Source organism: Elephantulus edwardii, unplaced genomic scaffold (assembly GCF_000299155.1).
Source record: "Elephantulus edwardii isolate Elephantulus edwardi_28Jun2011 unplaced genomic scaffold, EleEdw1.0 scaffold00356, whole genome shotgun sequence".
Classification (NCBI taxonomy): Eukaryota; Metazoa; Chordata; class Mammalia; order Macroscelidea; family Macroscelididae; genus Elephantulus; species Elephantulus edwardii.
The window spans coordinates 1,538,830-1,545,294 of record NW_006400106.1 but is presented as its reverse complement, the minus strand read 5'-3'; the positions used below and the strand labels follow the sequence as shown (position 1 = coordinate 1,545,294).

The window sequence follows — 6,465 nt, the reverse complement described above, 5'->3', positions numbered from 1 at the left end:
AACAATCTGCATTATGCAGATGACACAACCCTGCTTGCTGAAACTAAGGAGGACCTCATGCACTTGCTGCAGAGGGTCAAAGACTGCAGCCTTCAGTATGGATTGAGGCTCAATGTCAAGAAGACAAAGATTCTCACCACTGGACCAATTGGTAGCATCAGGACGGATGGCGAAGAGATTGAGATATGTTCACAGCTTCAGTTTGCTTGGTTCCACGGTCAACACTCTTGGCATCAGCATCCAGGAAATAAAACAACATATTGCAATGGGAAAGTCTGCTGTTAGGGACCTCTCTAAAGTACTCAAGGGCAATGGTGTCTCTCTGGAGACTAAGGTGTGTCTGATACAGGCAATGGTCTTTGCAATCACTTGTTATGCATCAGAGAGTTGGACAATGACTAGGCAGGATAGAAGGAGAATTGATGCCTTTAAGCTGAGTTGCTGGAGAAGAGTATTGAATGTACCATGGACTGCCAAGAAAACAAACAGATTCACCCTGAAGAGGGATAAACCAGGCTAGTCCTTGGAGGCAAGGATTCTGGGGCTTCGTCTGACATACATTGGACATGTTACAAGGAGGGACAGGTCCTTGGAGAGGGACATCATGCTTGGTAGGGTGGAGGGACAGCACAGGAGGGGAAGACTCTCTATGAGGTGGATTGATCCAGTGACTAGGGTAATCAGGATGGGTGTGTCAGAGGCAATGCGATTAGCACAGGATAGAGCAGGGTTTAGGGCTGTTTTACATAGGGTCGCTATGAGTCGCAAATGGCTTGATGGCACATAACAACAACATCTTAATTATGGGTTCTATTCCAACACTATTCTTTGAACATAAGATTGTAGATATAATGAAACATTCCAGAAAGTATTTACATCCTCTAAGTTCTTAAAACCACTAATAATAAAGACAATGCCATTCAGAGACCTAAAGTTGAGCACTGTGTCAGCCTTTTAAATATTCTTCAGAATTATTTGCAAATGATGTTTTCTGCCAACGGTATTGAACATTTACTATGTTCATGGTATTACTCTAAACTCTAGCCCTTATAAAGAAAAGATATTTAAAGCATAAAGTAGACAGAAGGCATGAGGGATGAGGGAGACCAAAACTTTTCCTTCTATTATCAGGCAGTTCTGTGGGTGTCACATTTAATCTGAGGACTGAAAGCCTGGAAGAGGTCAATTATGCAAATGATCTAGGCAAACGTAAACATTTGTTTGGGTAGAAAAATCAGAAACCGAGCATATAGCTGAAACCCAGCACAGCCTGGAGACAGGCCTGACAGCTGGCATTTGAGTAAGGTCCCCACAAGTGCTCAATCAGCAAGAGATAGTCCATGCCTCTGCCAGGCCTCAGCGCCCAACAGTAGAAGCCGTGCTCAGCACCCAACTCTATGCACTGCACCCTCTGCCCACCTCTACTCGTCACACCCTCCATCCACCTCTACACAACTTGCCTGGTACCCAGCTCTACAGTTTGCCCGGCACCATCTCTACGACTTAACCAGTGCTCACCTTTACATAACTCACCAGGTGCCTGCCTCTATGCCTCGCCCACCTCTATGCTCCATCCACCTCTAAGCTCTGCCCACCTATACTCAGCGATTTCGGATCAAGAATCTATCATCACCTCAGGTATGAAAACTCTACCATAGCAACATCAGAAAAGAAATAGGCCACCTCACAAACTACACAAGTGCAAATAAAGATGTCACCCTCTAAAAGTGAAATAGTACCAATGAGTTTCCTGAAGCCAGAAAGTCTGATGGAACTTTGTGACACAGAATTTAAAAGAACAATGATTGAATATTTTAAATGGGTGAGAAATAAACTTGAAGAATTACAGGACACTGCCAGCAAAAAAACAGAAGGAGCTTTAAAAAATAATCCAAATCAATGCAGATAAAACAAACAAGTTATTAGAGGCTCTGGGAAAACAAGAAATTGTGATCCAAAGTATGAGGTCCAATGTTTCAGATGCTGTCAACAAGATGATGTCAACATGAACAGAGTTGAAGAGATGGAATACAAAACCAGTGAAATAGAAGATAGAACTGTAACCATTGATATGTTAGAGCAAAAAGGAGGGGAAAAGAAGAAAACCTAAGAATAATGTGAGACACCATCAAGAAAAATAACATGTGCATCATCATTGGAATCCCAGAATGGGAAAAAGCAAGTAAAGGAAAGAAAAATGTTGTGGAAGAATTACTAGAAGAAAACTTCCCAGGCATAATGAAGAATGAGAAAATACATATTGAAGAAGCTGAGAAAACACCATACAGAATAGACCCCAAAAGAAAAACACCAAGGTATATCATAGTCAAATTTGCCAGAAACAAAGATAAAGAGAGAATTCTTAAGGCAGCGAGGGAGAAACAAAGAGTAACCCATAAGGGAGAGCAGATAAGATTAAGTGCCAATTTCTCAGCAGAAACCATGTGAGCAAGAAGACAGTGGATTGACATATATTAAACACTCCAAGAACACAACTGTCAACCAAAAACACTGTTGTTGTTGTTATGTGCCATCTAGTCACTTGAGACTCATAGCAACCCTATGTGCAATAGCCCTAAACTCTGCTCTGTCCTGTGCCAATTACACTGTCTCCGATATACCCATCCTGATTACCCCACTCACTGAATCAACCCACCTCATAGAGGGCCTTCCTCTCCTACATTGTCCCTCCACCCTAACAAACATGATGTCCCTCTCCAAGGACCGGTCCCTCCTTACAACATGTCCAAAGTATGTTAGATGGAGCCTCAGAAACCTTGCCTCCAAGGAGCATCCCCATTTAACCCTCTCCAGGATGAACTTGATTGTTTTCTAAGCAGTCCTTGGTACATTCAATACTCTTCCCCAGCACCAGAGCTCCTTCTATCCTCCCTAATCATTGTCCAACTCTTTGATGCATAACAAGTGATTGCAAAGACCATGGCCTGTATCAGATGCACCTTAGTCTCCAGAGAGACACTATTGCTCTTCAGTACTTTGGAGAGGTCCCTAACAGCTGACTTTCCCATGGCAATATGTTGTTTTATTTCCTGGATGCTGATGCCAAGAGTGTTGAGTGTGGAGCCAAGGATTTCACCTGAAGAACACTGTACCCAGAAAAATTCTCCATCAAAGATGAAGGAGAGATCAAGATATTCCCAGAAAAACAGAACCCAAGGGATTTTGTAAAAACAAGAAAAGTGTTGCATGAAACACTGAGAGATGTCCTTCTTACAGAGGTGCCACAGAAAGCAGGATGGACCAAAGTGATTAGCAACAACACCAAAAAGACTCAGCAAAATGATAGCAATAAAACCCTGCTTCTCAGCAAATGGGTCAGCTGACCAGTACAAGACCAGGGATTGATACAGGTTGCTTACCTTGGCTTTAGAATTGCTGGAGCCATGGCAAGTCAGTGGCAGGGCACTCAGCAACTGCTGCAGGCAGAAAAGTGCAGCACCGAGGTGGTGTGGGAGGCCAGCAAGCAGAAGAACCGGAGACTGATGCAGGTCAAAGAAGGAGCACAGGCTGAAATTGAACAATACCACTTGCAGAGGGAGAAAGAGTTCAAGGCTATGGAAGCTGCAGCTCTGAGATCCCATGGCAGTTGCAGCACTGAGGTGGAGAAGGAGATCCAGGAGTAGATGACTGTCCTCCAGACCTACTTCTGGCAGAACAGAGATGATATCCTGGATGATCTCCTGAGCTTTGTCTGTGACATCCAGCCTGAAATCCATGAAAACTACCACATAAATGGATAGGAAAGGAGGAGACAGCTGTTCCATGGATTGGCATTTTAGATGCTGTAACATGGAATAAGATTTAGCAAAGTTTTCTTCTTGTGACAAAGCACTAAGTTATTTCTGTATATTATAAATTCCTTCACTTTTTGGAGAGTAGCAAAACCTAGTACTTTGTATAGATTTAGAGCTTATCCAAAGATTTCATCTTTTTATGTTATATTTCTTATAAACATAACAGTTTTCTTGGGGTTTTTAGCTGTAGTAGCATATAATCAATATGACTTCTTTCTTAGATATCTAGTAAAAGAAAAACAATTTTTCAAAGAAAGTAATGGGTTAAGTATTTCATTTTCCTAAAGCTTTCTTGAAGGTCAGGGGCTTTATCAATGAAAAAGTAGTAAATAGCTTTTTTTATGACTTGTTTGAATAGCAGCTAGCCTTAAAATAATCCTTTCTGTTAGAAAAATTAATAGAGGTTTTCCCTGTTATCCCAAAGTAGAGGCTTCTTGTGATACCTTTACTAAACCAAAATGACATGAAATTAAGGTGCAGTTAACATTCATTTATGTGGGAAAACTTTTAAACATTCCAGAACCCCAAAATAAGTTACCAAATAACACATAAAGCCGAAAAAAAGTTAATATAATGTTCAGACAGTTCAGAACTGATGACTCAATGCTGAAATGCTGAGTGTAGTAACCACAGAAGGAGCTTGGTAATACTGAATGCTTGCCGTTCACCATTGTTCACCATCATTGGATGCTGGTTTCACTCTTTTTGCCTTTTTCTGTAAAAGCAAAAATCCCTTTTGAATTTACTTCAGTTTATGAAAACAGGTACAAAAGCAGGCCCTTTGTTAAGTGAGGTGACATACAATGAACTTTCGGGAAGCAGAACATATTTGTAGTCGTCTAGTTGGGGCTGCTCTTGAGTTTCTTGTAGAAGTTACTAGATAGTAGAATATGGAAACTTGTTATTTGTTATTACTTAATGTACTGGTAAAGATTCTTTGTAATGCAAAAAAACCAACAAGCCAAACAAAAAACAAACAACTTTGCCTCTCTATAATCATACCAAATGCGAATGGTTTAAATGCACCAATGAAGAGAAAAAAAGGAGCGGATTGGATAACAAACAAAATCCATTAATATATTGTCTACAAGAAACACACTTGAGAAATAAAGATAAAGAAATACTAAAAATAAAGGAGTGGGAAAGCATACACAAAACAAATGGCAATCAGAAAAAAAAGCAAGAGTAGCAATATTAGTCTCTGATAAAATATATTTCAATGTAAAAACCACATCACAAAGGACAAGGAAGATCACTATATAATGCTTAAAGGGTCAATAGAACAAGAAGATATAACAATATTGAATATCTATGCACCAAATGAAAGACCTGAAAAATATATAACATAAACATTAACAAAATTGAAAAAGGAGACAGATAACACTACTATAGTAGTTGGAGACTTCAATACACCACTCTCAAGAAAAAAGAGATCTACAAGACAGACACAAAGATACTGAAGAATTAAACCATAAAATAAACCAATTCAATCTCCTAGATATTTATAGGCTAATGCACCCCAAAAAAGCACAGTTTACTTTCTTCTTCCATGTGCATGGAAAGTTCTCCAGAATAGATGACATTTTAGGTCACAAGGCAAGCATCAAATAATTCAAAATCATACAAATAATACAAAGCATCTTCTCAGACCACAATGCCACAAAATAGAAAATTAAAAACAAGAGGATAAAGGAGAAAAAAAACCACATACATTTGGAAGCTGAACAACATTTTGCTTGAACATGAGTGGATACTGTTGTTGTTGTTGTTATGTGCCATGTAGTCATTTGCGACTCATAGCAACCCTATGTACAAGAGCCCTAAATGCCGTGCCAACCTCACTGTCTCAAACACATTCATTCCCACCACTCTATTCACAGAATCGATCCATCTCATCGAGGGTCTTTCTCTCCTGTGCCGTCCTTCCACTCTCCCAAACATGAATTCCCTCTCCAAGGACCAGTCCCTCCTTGCAACATGCCCAAAGTATGTCAGACGAAGCTTCAGAATCCTTGACTCCAGGGAGCATTCTGGCTTTATCCTCTCCAGGTCAAACCTGTTTGTTCTCCTAGCAATCCATGGTATATTCAACACTCTTCTCCAGCACCATAACTCAAAGGCATCAATTCTCTTTCTATCATCCCTATTCACCGTCCAACTCTCTGATGCATAGCACATAATTACAAAGACTACAGCCTGGATCAGGTGCACCTTAGTCTCCAGCCTGACTTTGTTGCAATTCAGTACTCTTGAGAGGTCCCTCACAGCTGACTTTCCCAATGTAATTTGTCTCCTCATTTCCTGACTGCTGTTACCAAGAGTGTTGCCTGTGGAACCAAATAAATGAAAACTGTTAACTATCTCAATCTCTTCACCGTTCATACTGGTGCTGCAAATTGGCTCAGTGATGAGAATCTTTGCTTTCTTGATATTGAGTGGATACTAGAAGAAATAAAAAATGAAATTAAAGCATTTCTTGAATGACAATGAAAACACCACTTACCAAAAACTCTGGGAAACAGCTAAAGCAGTAGTCAGAGGTCAATTTATAGCAATAAGCAAACACATACAAAGGCAGGAAAAAATGACCATTGATTCTCTATCCCAATATTTCCAACAAATTGAAAAAGAGCAGCAAGGAAACCTGATA

General features: G+C 40.1%; 1 pseudogene; it reads left to right on the top strand.

Annotated features, from left to right (window-relative positions):
- The first annotated feature begins 3,404 nt into the window (after positions 1–3,404).
- On the top strand, positions 3,405–3,761 carry LOC102847988 (annotated as a pseudogene).
- The last annotated feature ends 2,704 nt before the right edge of the window (positions 3,762–6,465 follow it).